The sequence below is a fragment of the Emys orbicularis genome, chromosome 14 (assembly GCF_028017835.1).
Source record: "Emys orbicularis isolate rEmyOrb1 chromosome 14, rEmyOrb1.hap1, whole genome shotgun sequence".
In the NCBI taxonomy this organism is placed as follows: Eukaryota; Metazoa; Chordata; order Testudines; family Emydidae; genus Emys; species Emys orbicularis.
The window spans coordinates 16,770,858-16,783,221 of NC_088696.1; positions in this window are offsets into that span (position 1 = coordinate 16,770,858).

A 12,364-nucleotide genomic window follows, 5' to 3' on the forward strand; every position below is an offset into this window, starting at 1 on the left:
CGCGATCGGCCAAACCTGCCGCGTCAGCAGGTAAATAAACTGGCCCGGCCCGCTAGGGTGCTTACCCTGGCGAGCCGCGTGCCAAACGTTGCCGACCCCTGGTTTATAGTTAAATTTCATTCCGCATATTGACTTAGTGAGGCTATAAAGCCCATGGCTGTTAGAGTTATTTGGTAACCGAGCACTAGTTTGTAAGAGTAGATTCTGTCACCCTTAACTTATGCTGAGGAGTACCTTACTCTGCAAGTAGTCCCACTGATTTCAGTGCAACTACTCATGGACTAAGGTACTTGTCATCATGAGTAAGGCTGGCAGAATCTGGCCTAAGAGATTTTGTATTTTAAATATGGGACGTGTTCTATGAGATAAGTGATGTCAGTATTTAGAACAATTAAATTCACCCAAGTTTGGCAAATATGTTATACTGTAACAATTGTCATGACATTTCATAAAATGATTCAGTTTGCCAAAGGCCCCATTATATTCGAAATCTGGGGCACCTCTATCAGTTTACAGTTAAGCATGAGAAGCTAGGAAGAGCCTACCATATTTTATTTCATTTATATTTTGTACTTTATCACTTTGGTTTCATGTTCAAAAACATTTTTCACTATGTGTAGTTACATTTATTTCTTGCCTCTAGCGGCTTGCTTCCTGCTTCCTTTAATTTCTGTTCCCTGCTGAAATATATAGATAGAGGGGCCCAGGCACTCTGCACAAAGAGATCCCTCTGACTTCAATGGGAATTTGATGAACGGACTGGTTCCAGGATCAAACCCATGAATACACACACACACGCACACAAAAATACAATAAGGGCAAATGCAGGCATTGAAAAAATATCAACATTTCTCATTCAGAGATCATACACAATGTACACATCCAATATCTGCACTGCAAGGCCTGGTCCACTACCTGAGAAACTTTATTTATGTCACAGTTCCCAGACAATGGGAGCTGCGGAGCCGGACGCTTCTGGGAGCCGCGTGGAACTAGGGCAGGCAGGGAGCCTGGCTTAGCCCCCGCCCCCCAACTGCACCACCAACCGGACTTTTAATGGCCCGGTCAGCGGAGCTGACAGGAGCTGCTGGGGTCCCTTTTTGACCAGGTATTCCAGTCAAAAAACGGACGCCTGGCAACCTTACTTATGTGAGTAGCCTATAAAAGTCAGCAATATGTCAGCATTGGGCCCTGAGTAGTCCTTCTGAGCAACAGAAGAAAATACAGCAGGACCAAATAAAAAGGCCCAAAATGGCTATTCATAGGAGCAAAGTTACTTACTCATGCATTTGCAGGATTAAGTCCTCTTTGCAGCTTTCTACCAAAACAAAACAAAATCACTTTTAAATATATCTATCTGCAATATTTTGGGTGTTAGTAATGCCAGCCAGGTGATCTGAACTCAGTCCTGAACTCAAATCTTGGAAAGAACAGGAAGGAGGTATAGATTATATGAATTTTCAACACTTATGTGCTCTCACCTTCCTCTCTTCTTCTGTCCCCTCAACACTTACTTTCAGTTGGATTTCTTGGAACATTCAAGGACCAATACTGACTCAAAACAACTGCCACTGAATTCAATAGAAGTTCTGTGCGATAGACAGCAGACTATTCTTTTTTCAGAAATACTGTCACCAGACCTCTTCTGTCTTTAGGCAAGAGCCTCTGGATAATCAAGTAGGTTTGCGAGCTCTTCTTCCGCTCACTCTTAAGACAAGACAGTTTACATTAGATAGTGCCCTTTGGAACCAGAAAGTATGATAAAGTTACTTCACTCACTTAAAATTTAGTAAGTCTAGGACTGATTTACAAGACAAAATGTAAGACACAAAGCAAAATCATGCAACAAGAAAAACAATGTTAAAATAAAAAGGCCTTACAGGAGTTGGGGGAGATCAGCATTTCACTCGGTACCTTGTATGGTCCAGTTCAGATGTTTAGTTACACAAAATAAAAACAAGAAACCACTGTGGTAAATATCTCACCACATAGGAGTCAGGTTAATTTCCAACTCACCTAGGTGCTGGGGAAATGAGTTGCATCTGCTTGCTTCACTCTCCAGTCCTTGCTTGAGTTCTTTGACTTCTGACTACTTTGGTTATAGGACAAACTCTCTTTGATGTTGGGATATTAGAAGGAGTGAAACAATAAATTCCCCATATTCTAATATCCAGACATCCTGGGCTTGTTCAAGAACCCTTGTTTCATAAAGGAATATAATTAAATTACCTGAGCTTTGATCAAGGAATTGCTGCAATCATTTTTTGATGTAGCAGTTGTCTGTTTGAAGCTCCAGACAGTAGCTGGCCCATGCCATGTTTAACCCCTTCTCTGTGAGCTGCAACTGCTAGCAGCAGCTGCAGCATTTTGGAGGAGCCAATGTTCCTAGCTAGCACTTCAAAAGGGACATACAGTATCAGCTTTGCTATTCTGCACAAGGGGGTCAGTTTTGTCTCACACACCTGGTAGGTAGTTCATTGCAGAAGGGGTTAAATCAAACTCCACTCTCTGTGGCTGAAAAAAACCCTCACATTGAAAAGATTTTCCAGTTGAATTAACTTGTCTTCATATTTACATTACATACCTGATAGGGAGCAAAATCAGTCAGTAGTGCCTAAAAACAGCTCCTCATAACAAAGTGGTTTTCTGACTGAGTTAAACTAGGTTTTAATGTAAAAAAATTAATTCATATTTAGGGCCAAATTTTTCAAAATATGATACGTACTTCTATGTATACAAAATATGTATGCGGGCATGTATTGTGCATGTCAATTAGATTACTGCATGCAGAAACAGTACACTACATGTGCAAGCCCATCACATTTTATTGCATGCAGAAAGCTGGCTTTGCAGAAAAAGTGTGCATATTATGGACACATAGAATGCCACCTTCTTTGAAAATGGGGCCCTTATTGACAGTTGTGCACAAAAGATATGAGGAAATACTACATTTTTGTTTTAAAATGTAAATGTATTTGGAATGTTTAGGTTTACAGATGGGGCAGAATCAGCCAATAACCGATCCTCATAATGAAGTGGCTGTACAACTGAGTTAATTAAGCTTCAGTGTAAGAAAATAAATCCTTAAATCTCTTGAGGTGAAATTCCACCCGTCTCTGCACCAATCCAGAGTCAATATGTTTTGTTAACCAAAGTAGGGGATTGTATGGAAGGAATGAAATTCACGCTTTCAGCTGCAGCTATGCTGCTGTAGCACCACAGCATAGACCTTCCTACATTGATGGAACGGGTTTTTCTGTCGATGTAGGTAATCCATCTCCCCAAGCATCAGTAGTTAGATCAAAGAAAGAATTCTCCCATCAACCTAGCGGCATCTACACCTGAGACTAGGTTGGTTTACCAACTGAACTCAGGGACGCAAATTTTTCACACCCCTGAGCAACATAGCTAGGTCAATCAAAATTTTAAGTTAAGACCAGGGCTCAGCTTGCTGGCAGGCTCTAGGACTGCAAGATAGCTCAACTGCACCACTTATCAGGAATTTCCCAGACAGAAGATCTTCCTAAACCTAAAGTGGCTCCAACCCTGTCTCCTCAGCCTATCTGCACTCCTGGAATAGATGGTTAAGGGTTCACTCAGAGAAAGGGAGCTGCACCTCTCCCCATGCATTCTGTGGTCTCTTCTTGAGGGTGGAGAGATCATTAAAAAGGACTTATAGATTATAGAAAGCATAACTACTGTATAGGGAGCTATCACCTGACACTCTTGTTAGCATTGAGATTGAATGTGGAAATAGCCTCACCAGGCTGTTGAGATATGAGGAAAGTAAGTTTGAGAGAGGACTTCCATGGTAGCATTCGTGGCAGAAAGCTGTCCTTCCTTCAAGGACTGGGGTGAAAAGGAATTGTGTCATTCAGACTGACATCTCAATTCATAAGGGCATAGACTTAAGACGTAACAATGAATATGCCTGGCTTACTAAAGATAACAGGCACATAATTTTGTGCATGTGTATATAGATAGAAATCCATGACTGCATTTAAAACATTTGATATGTTACTAAGTTGCTGGATAATAAAACTTGTGGCCTTTTGAGAAGCCCCAAAGGAAAAATATGTATGATTTTGGGAGAATGGTAGAACAGGCTAATGTTTAATGTGATATTTTATTTACTCCATGGTCACAGGTGCTGTATACATAAGTAAACAACCGGTGATATAGGAAACTGTCCAAAAGAGTGACTCAGAGAATAAAAAGTTGTCAGAGGTATTTGCAGGTGGTGAAATACTTCTAAGGAAATTAACCTCTAACATTAAAGGTTTTATGCATTTCATATTGAACTTGAAAATGGGTCCATGTCTAATAAAATTGGACTAGTTTTCAGGTGAAAATAGACAAATTTTGAAGAAAAAATAGGACTATTTCTTAAAGCAAAAAAAGTATTCAAGCCCTGGAAAAAGCATGTTTTTTGTAGACCTTTAACCTGAAAATAGTGGCTTTGTTCACATTTTAAATAAAAAAAAAAAATCAAACAACAATCCAATTATTAGACAAATCTCCCTACATCTACCGCCCTCAAAAGGAAGAACATGCTGATTTGTTTTATTTTTTAAAAGGAAGTTCAAAAAAGCTGAATTGTCAATTAATGTTGGTCATAAAAACAGCATTTAATGGGTATGAGAATAAAATATAGATTGGTACCCAGTTAGTCAGTAAGTTGATATATGTAGACAATCTGGTTCAAGTCTGCTGCAGACTATGGCCTACAGAACCTTATGAAAGGAGTAATTACAGTTAGCACCCTTTTCAACCTCTAGCTAAACATTAAAAAACCCAAGGTCAAGACAACAAGCAACTATCACATCTTGGTAAGTATCAGAGTTGGCATTTTCGCTATAGACTTGATTATTTCAGCCAAACTCATTTCTTGTTCAATTTGATTGGAAAATTAAAGTTATATTAGTGCAATTTCTCACATATGATAGTGTGTGGATTGCATGCCTAATGCAGCTAGCTTCAAAAGTGTTTTTAGTCATAAAAATATGCCTACATTTAGGTTATTATTGTAAAAACTGAGGTAATGTAATAACAAAAAATGGTTTAAAATACTGGACCAAATTCCCTCTTCACTAACACTGGTGCAAATCAGAGTGATTCCACTAATGTCCAGGGAGTTATTCTGATTTACACCAGACTGACAGTAGGCAGACTTTAATCCATTTACTATTTACATAAATAGATGCTGATCGCATAACATACCGTACATGATATACTGCTCCAGGGGGCTTTGTTGCAAACTGCATAACTTTTTTCAATAAATGAACTTCTTTTTAATATATTTTGGTCTATATAATGGAAGCCTTCCCTAATCATGTAAAAAGAAACAATTATACTTATAAGTATATAAAGTATGACATTACAAAAATAAGCAAATTTGAGGGTGGTTTGTTTTCAATATTGAAAAACTAAATCCAGGAGTAGTTCAATTCTACATCCTAATTTATTCTATTGTCCATGTTGGGAAACAAAGGGAGTGCCATTGTTGACCCATCTCTAAGAATGGTGATATATTTGTATCTCTATCATGATCTCTTAGTTTAAATAAAATTAGGCTCTGATTCAGAAGAGCACATAAGCATGTGCTTAGTTTTAAGCACACACTTAAACGCTTTCCTGAAAAGAGTTTTTTTTTTGCCTGAACTAATGATGATTACATTTCTTTTCCTTTAATCAATTTTACTAATTTTAATTGACAAAGTGTAAAAATTCGTTGTTTCAAAGGCTCTCTTCTGCTTATATAACTAATTTAAAAAATCAACTTGTCCAATAATTGGAAGCCTATCAGTGCACTGACATAGCTACTTTTAAAGAGGACTTCTGAACATAAAGTGCAAAATTCTGTTATTTTCCAAATATGTGCTGAATATCTCCAGTTGTCAATCTAAAAGGGGTATTCAACATATTAGCATTTAAAAATGTGCTTTGATTTTCATCTTTCAGAATGCTTACATATCTGATAGCCCAGTTTCCACCTACTATCATAAGATGCCTTTGCATAAGTTACAGAATTACTGAACCCTATTGGGGTATGGAGACAGCCTATGGGTTTCATACTTCAATGGAGTTCATCAGTACTGGTGGTATTACAGCATGGTATATGTTCCAACATCACTGAAAAGCAGCAAACAAATTGAAAACCGTGATGCAAGGGTGAAACTATATCCATAATTTTCTGCCATTCTAATTGTAAATGTCCCAGTTGAACCACATACTGCAAAGAGAAGGTTTCAAGATGTATTACGTAGACACAACAGATCAATTTAAGAATGATGGGAGAGTGAGTTAAGGTGGAACACCATTTTTTTCTGTGATTGCTTCATCATTTATCAGTTTGCATCAATATCATATTACTTAAAAGTGGGGTTTTGTTGGTTATTAATTAACTAAGATAGGAATTTATTAAAGCACAATATATAGTTATTATTTATTATTTCTATCTGCACCTGTTAACTTGCATGCACCTAGCAAAATAGAAAGACAACAAGGACGTTGATCTTTGAAGCCTACAACCTAGACAATGTGTAGCCACAGACGGGTAACAAGACAATAAAGAAGTTTAGAGTAGCATCTAAGATTACCCAAATATCCAGTTATGACCAGTGCACAACGTGCTGTACTGAAAAGATGAGCTTGAGGGGTTTCATATCTCAATTTATTTATTTCATAAAGTGATATCCTGGTTAATTTCATCTAGGGTTGATAGCAGAAGCGGTTCTTAAAGATGGGCTTGAAAAAGGAGAGGGTGGGGACTTTCAGATCAGCTTAGCCAGGACACTCCAGACATGTTGGGGACAGGAGAGCATAGAGAAAGGCACAAAAGTTGTTTGCCACTGAAATGGATGAATGGGGTATTGAGGCTCGTATCTGTGATGGAGGAGACGGGAAGGGAGGGTATGCAAAAAGAAACAAGGTTGGCAATGAAGAGGGGCAAAAATTATGAGGTCTTGAAGGTGATGACATAAAACTTTATGCTCTAGAGAAGTGAAAGTTAGTGGAGTTATCGGGGGTGATGTGGTTAGATCAATTGGCAAGGAATATGATCTTGGAATAAGCATTTTGAATGGACTGAAGAGGAGTAATGTGGGAGTCTGGGAGACCAGAGAGGAAGTGGTTATGTTAATCAGCAAGATGGAGGGATGATGACAGCCTGCGCCTGCAATCTGGACTGAAAGAAAAGGATGGGTTTTATAGAGAGCATGCAGAAAGGAGTGGCAGCATTTGGACACACTAGGATGTGCAATGAAAGGGAGAGGTGTTATAGGCCAGGAAGAATATTGGCAGTGTCTACAGAGAATGGGGGATTTGAGTGAGGATATGAACTCAGTTTGGCCATGTTATATTTATGTTGCTAGTGAGACATTGAGGAGTAGATGTCCAAGAGATCGGTAGAAATCCAGGATTGAACTGAGAAAGACAGATTATGTGTGGAGAGGCAGATTGGTAAGGCAAAGAAGATCAAGTGGCATGAAGGGCTAGCTTCACTGGGGCATGTTAAAGAGGAAGGAAAGGAAGTCCCTGAGTGGATAACAAGGAGGAAGGTGAAAAGGGTGCTAGAGAGGAGGGGCATAAGAGATGGTCATAGTGGATCTTGTCCATCTTTTCTTTGAAACTGTTGGCAAGATCCTATGTGGAAAATAAGAGGACACAGAAAGAGTGCAAGAGAAGGTTTCAAGATAAATCTGAAAGTTGCAAATTTATCTTTTTTATAGTGGCTTGGCACTAACCGATTTTTAACAGATTCTTTCCTGAAACGCACAACATCTCTCTTTCTCTAAAAAGTGCAATAAATTCAGTATTTGAAAGTTGACTATTAGGCCCAAATAGTCAGTGGGCCTCCATTGTTTGTGACTGCATCATATTTCACATGAATATTAACCAGTTCTTAGATTCATAGATTCTCAGGTCAGAAAGGACCATTATGATAATCTAGTCTGACCAACTACTGGTCTTACTACTTGTTCCGGCCTTTCATATGCAAAAACATATTGCTGTTGCAATACAGACTTGTTCTCCAGGCTACAAGTTCTAACGAACTGGAATATGATGAGGATTGGAAGGATTAGATTTTTATTAGTAGATGTCAGTAAATGTTGATTTCACCATACATACATAAATCAACAAAAATATTTTCGTCTAAAATAATTGAAATTTACAGCCAAAGTAAAAATAATATTGCTTGAGAACATATTAGAGTTTGATTTAAACGTATTTACCTTATATATATTAATATGTGGTGTTGACAATGTGTTTTAATGTTTATAAAGTTTTAGCTTTTTGAATCTCAATGTCTAATGTCATGAAATAATTATTATCTGACTGACCCCAGCCCCATAATTTCCAACCACTGTAAAAATTTTAAATCAATAAAAATAAAACAAGTTTAAAACCCATAATTTTGCACAACTGTAAAAATGTAAATCAATAAAAAAAGAAAACAAATACTTTCCAATCAGACACTGATATTAGCCACTCAAACCACTTCAAATTCTCTTTATCTGGGCTTGAAATCTTGCAAGAATGGTAAGTCTCAACAATTTACACTATCACGTCTTAGGCAGACATTTGCAAAAAAACATGCACAATTGGAAAATAGTGAGGGAGTCATGGTTATGCTCAAATTATACTCTGCTCAGGTTCACTGGAATTTTGGATGAAATTTGAATTGATTCGTATCAGTTTGCTCATTCTTAATGATAGAATGATAGAATGCAGTATATTTGGCATGCTGGATTAATCTGACAGCATTCTGCCATTTCAACCCAGTATTGTCTATTCCTCACTAAGTGATTATTAGAGTTAGTACCCTGGTTCCAAATTATTTCCAGTAAAGAAAAACACAAGTCCATCTTGATTAGTGAGCCAAAATGAGCTTCATGGTAGCCATAAGTGACTAACTAGAGGCAGTATATCACCAAGTATACTGTAAATAAGGACTGACTCTTTGCTTGGTAGAAGTACTGATCTGAAAACTTTGCCTTCAGCCAGATCCACAAAGATCCGTGAAAATCCAAAAGGATGATTTGCAGAAATTCAACTGTTACTAAAGGGCCATGATTAATTTATTCATGTTGAGCTGTACCTTATGCCTCAGAAGTCTCACTGAAGTCAGTGGAACTTCTTGTGGAGTTAAAATTACTAAGGGTATCAAAAGCTAGCCTAAAGTAACCACACAGCTGCTGAAATGTTGCAATTAAGCACATGGAACTTAACAACAAACAAAAAACAAAACACCAAAAAACTTAGCCCTAACTATTCAAGAACTTTTTTAAAAATACCAGTTAGAACCATTTGCTCTTACTATTATTACAGGTTCAAATACCAAAATGAGGAGACGTGTTTACTTAAAATCCTTATATCACAAAGTTTATTAGTTCAATTATTAATTAGTTAATTGGCTAAAACCAAGGCATAATTGTTGAATTTCACTTTTATATAACAAATTAAAAGTTGTCTGAGTTAAGAAATAATTGCCTTTGAAATTATATATATATATATATATATATATATATATATATATATATATATATATATATATATATATATATGTTGAAATCACCTTAAAAAAAAAGCTAGAAGGCTTGAATCTGAGACAAATTATCCAGGGTCTAATTATACTTTAAATTATTCTTTGAACAGTATTTTTTTTTAATTTGATACTAACATTTTAACATGAAATTCTAGACTAAATTTACACAAAATCCATTTATTGTGTTTGTTACAAGTCCACATATAACATTAAATTAGTGGGTGAAAAAAGGCAAAGGGAATAACATAGGATTTATTCATTAGGGGCAGCCAAGATCTTTGAGATAATTACTTTCAATCAAGGTGGGGCCGACCATTTAAATTTATGCCGACACATGTGTGTATTACTAAAACAGTTTAGCATTCATGGAAATAGGGTTTAGTCTGATTCCAATAGAGCTATCACATCTGGTTTACACTCAACTATGATTTATTCTTGGCAGAATGATATGCATGCATGTAACTAACTATTTAACTTAACCACTGAGACTCAATATGTTTCTGGATTATTTTATTTGAAAGTACACACCAGTAGACTCACTGGGATAAAAATTACATTTCAACAAGGGTTCTGTAGCATCCGTTTATGCAGAAATACAAAAGCAAACAGATATTTTGCAATAGCAGGTATTATGCAAAATTTATGACCACTTAATGCAATACATTTGAAACATCTCTTCAACAGACTGGATGGCTCTGGAGAAAGGTAACAGGCTAAGGGAGGGAGGGAGGAATAGCTCAGTGGTTTGAGCATTGGCCTGCTAAACCCAGGGTTGTAAGCTCAATCCTTGAAGGGGCCATTTGGGGCAAAAATCTGTCTGGGGATTGGTCCTGCTTTGAGCAGGGGGTTGGACTAGATGACCTCCTGAGGTCCCTTCCAATCCTGATATTCTATAAGGCATCTTTTTTAACCTGGCCCAAATTGGCAATGACTGTAGATGTTTAGTGCTGCATTTGAAATGAAATGGTGCTCTCAGTCCTGTTCCAAGCAGACACAATGTCTGTATTATAAAATCCCAGTTGGTGCCCCCAGTTGCCAGTTTCATTGGGATGACCGAGAGTTCTGTGTGTACAGAGGATGAAGTAACCTCTTAGATCTAGACTCTCCCTAGAATAGGACTGAGCCATGCTTGTGCAGCATGGGGAAACTTGCACTGTCGGTGCTGTACATGTCTGGTGGATAAATGGAGCTGAGTTCTTAGTGTTATCAAACTGTCACCTTGCACAAACCTTAAAATTCTGCAAATTGTATTTTAAAAGAATGTTGAACTTCATTCTTTCTCTATTTTATCCCAGCCTTTGAGCAATGTGGTCCCTGCCTCCTATTGGCATCAATGGGAGCTCTGCCACTGATTTCAGTGAGAGCCAGTATGGTCTCTTACTTCTCCAGTAACATGAAATCTCAAATGCATTTACATCTTAGATATATTGATGTTTTCTACACTTGGGTTCATTCTGTTTAAAATGTATCAGCAGGAGTTCTGTTCAATGTTGTTTGCTTTACAATAATATTATTTAATCTCTAATGAGTGGCATACTTAGTTCTCTATATCTGCCCCATTGTGGTATGTTTTATTTTTATTTTTTTTGATGATGAGCTACTAAGTTATCCTTATAACAATAATTTATTCTTGGAAATGTACAATAGTGTTTGACCAGTACTATTTCAGAAAACCCTGCATCCTCTTTTCCACCCTTCATTTAATCCTTGCTCCTATAATCCATTTAGATTGATTTCTACTACTTCAACTCAGTATCCATTCCAATACAATTAAGAACTTTGATGAATTCTTTAGCTGATTCAGAAGGGAGAGGACTCTTGTTCATTGCAAAAGTTTGAATCAACAAACTAGGATTTGCTTAAGACAGCATTTTAAAACTGAAGAGCTAAATTACAGCTCCTGGAGCCAGCTGAGCTCTGTGGGGCCTGGAGGTTTGGAAACCACTGCACCACCCAGCCAGTTACAGTAGAAAGCATTATGTCTTTGTCAAACAGAGGAAGGGATAATGCCTTCTTCCACAAAGGAGCCAGCAGCAGTCCTGGCTGTGCCACTTGATATCAGCCTCTGAATGTTAGCTGGCTTGCAAGGTGGGGAGGCATTGCAGATGAACCAACCACACCTCGATGTTCCCTTGTGGGCCTTTGAGCACCACTGGCAACGTAAATCATCCACTTTGACAACAGCTAAGAGCATTATGGATGCTATAGGTGCACTGGGGATGGGGAAGGAAAGGGACTCTGCACTCAAGTATGTCTGTGCAGGGGCAATCATCATTTTCTCTTAAAGTATGTACAAGCTCTCTCTAATCATTACACACTACTATAGAATAACTTATAAGGTTTATATTTGAAGTTAACTGACTGATATGATTTAATGAGACCTTGTAACTATCATTAAACTGTATCCATGAGAATTTCTGGTTTTGCAATCATATGCTAAAATTTCTGTAAGTCATCTAAACTTCAGGTCATGTGTCTGAATTTCAGCCCAAATAGAGACAAACACTGGAATCAGAAATTGTATGCATAGTACTTACTACAGATTGATTTACAATTTCACATGCCAATAATTAACATTTTAAAATCAATACTTTGTTATATGCCATTTCTGCATGTTATTAGTAATGGCTTATTTTTCAAGTATCAGTAGGGTTACCAGATAGCAACTGTGAAAAAAATGGGAATGGGGGGGAGTAATAGGTGCCTATATAAAAAAAAGTCCCAAAAAACAGGACCGTCCCTTTAAAAATGGGACATCTGGACATCAGCTATATATGTTTTTGAATTCTGTATTCCAAAGTGTTTTGCAAAATGACA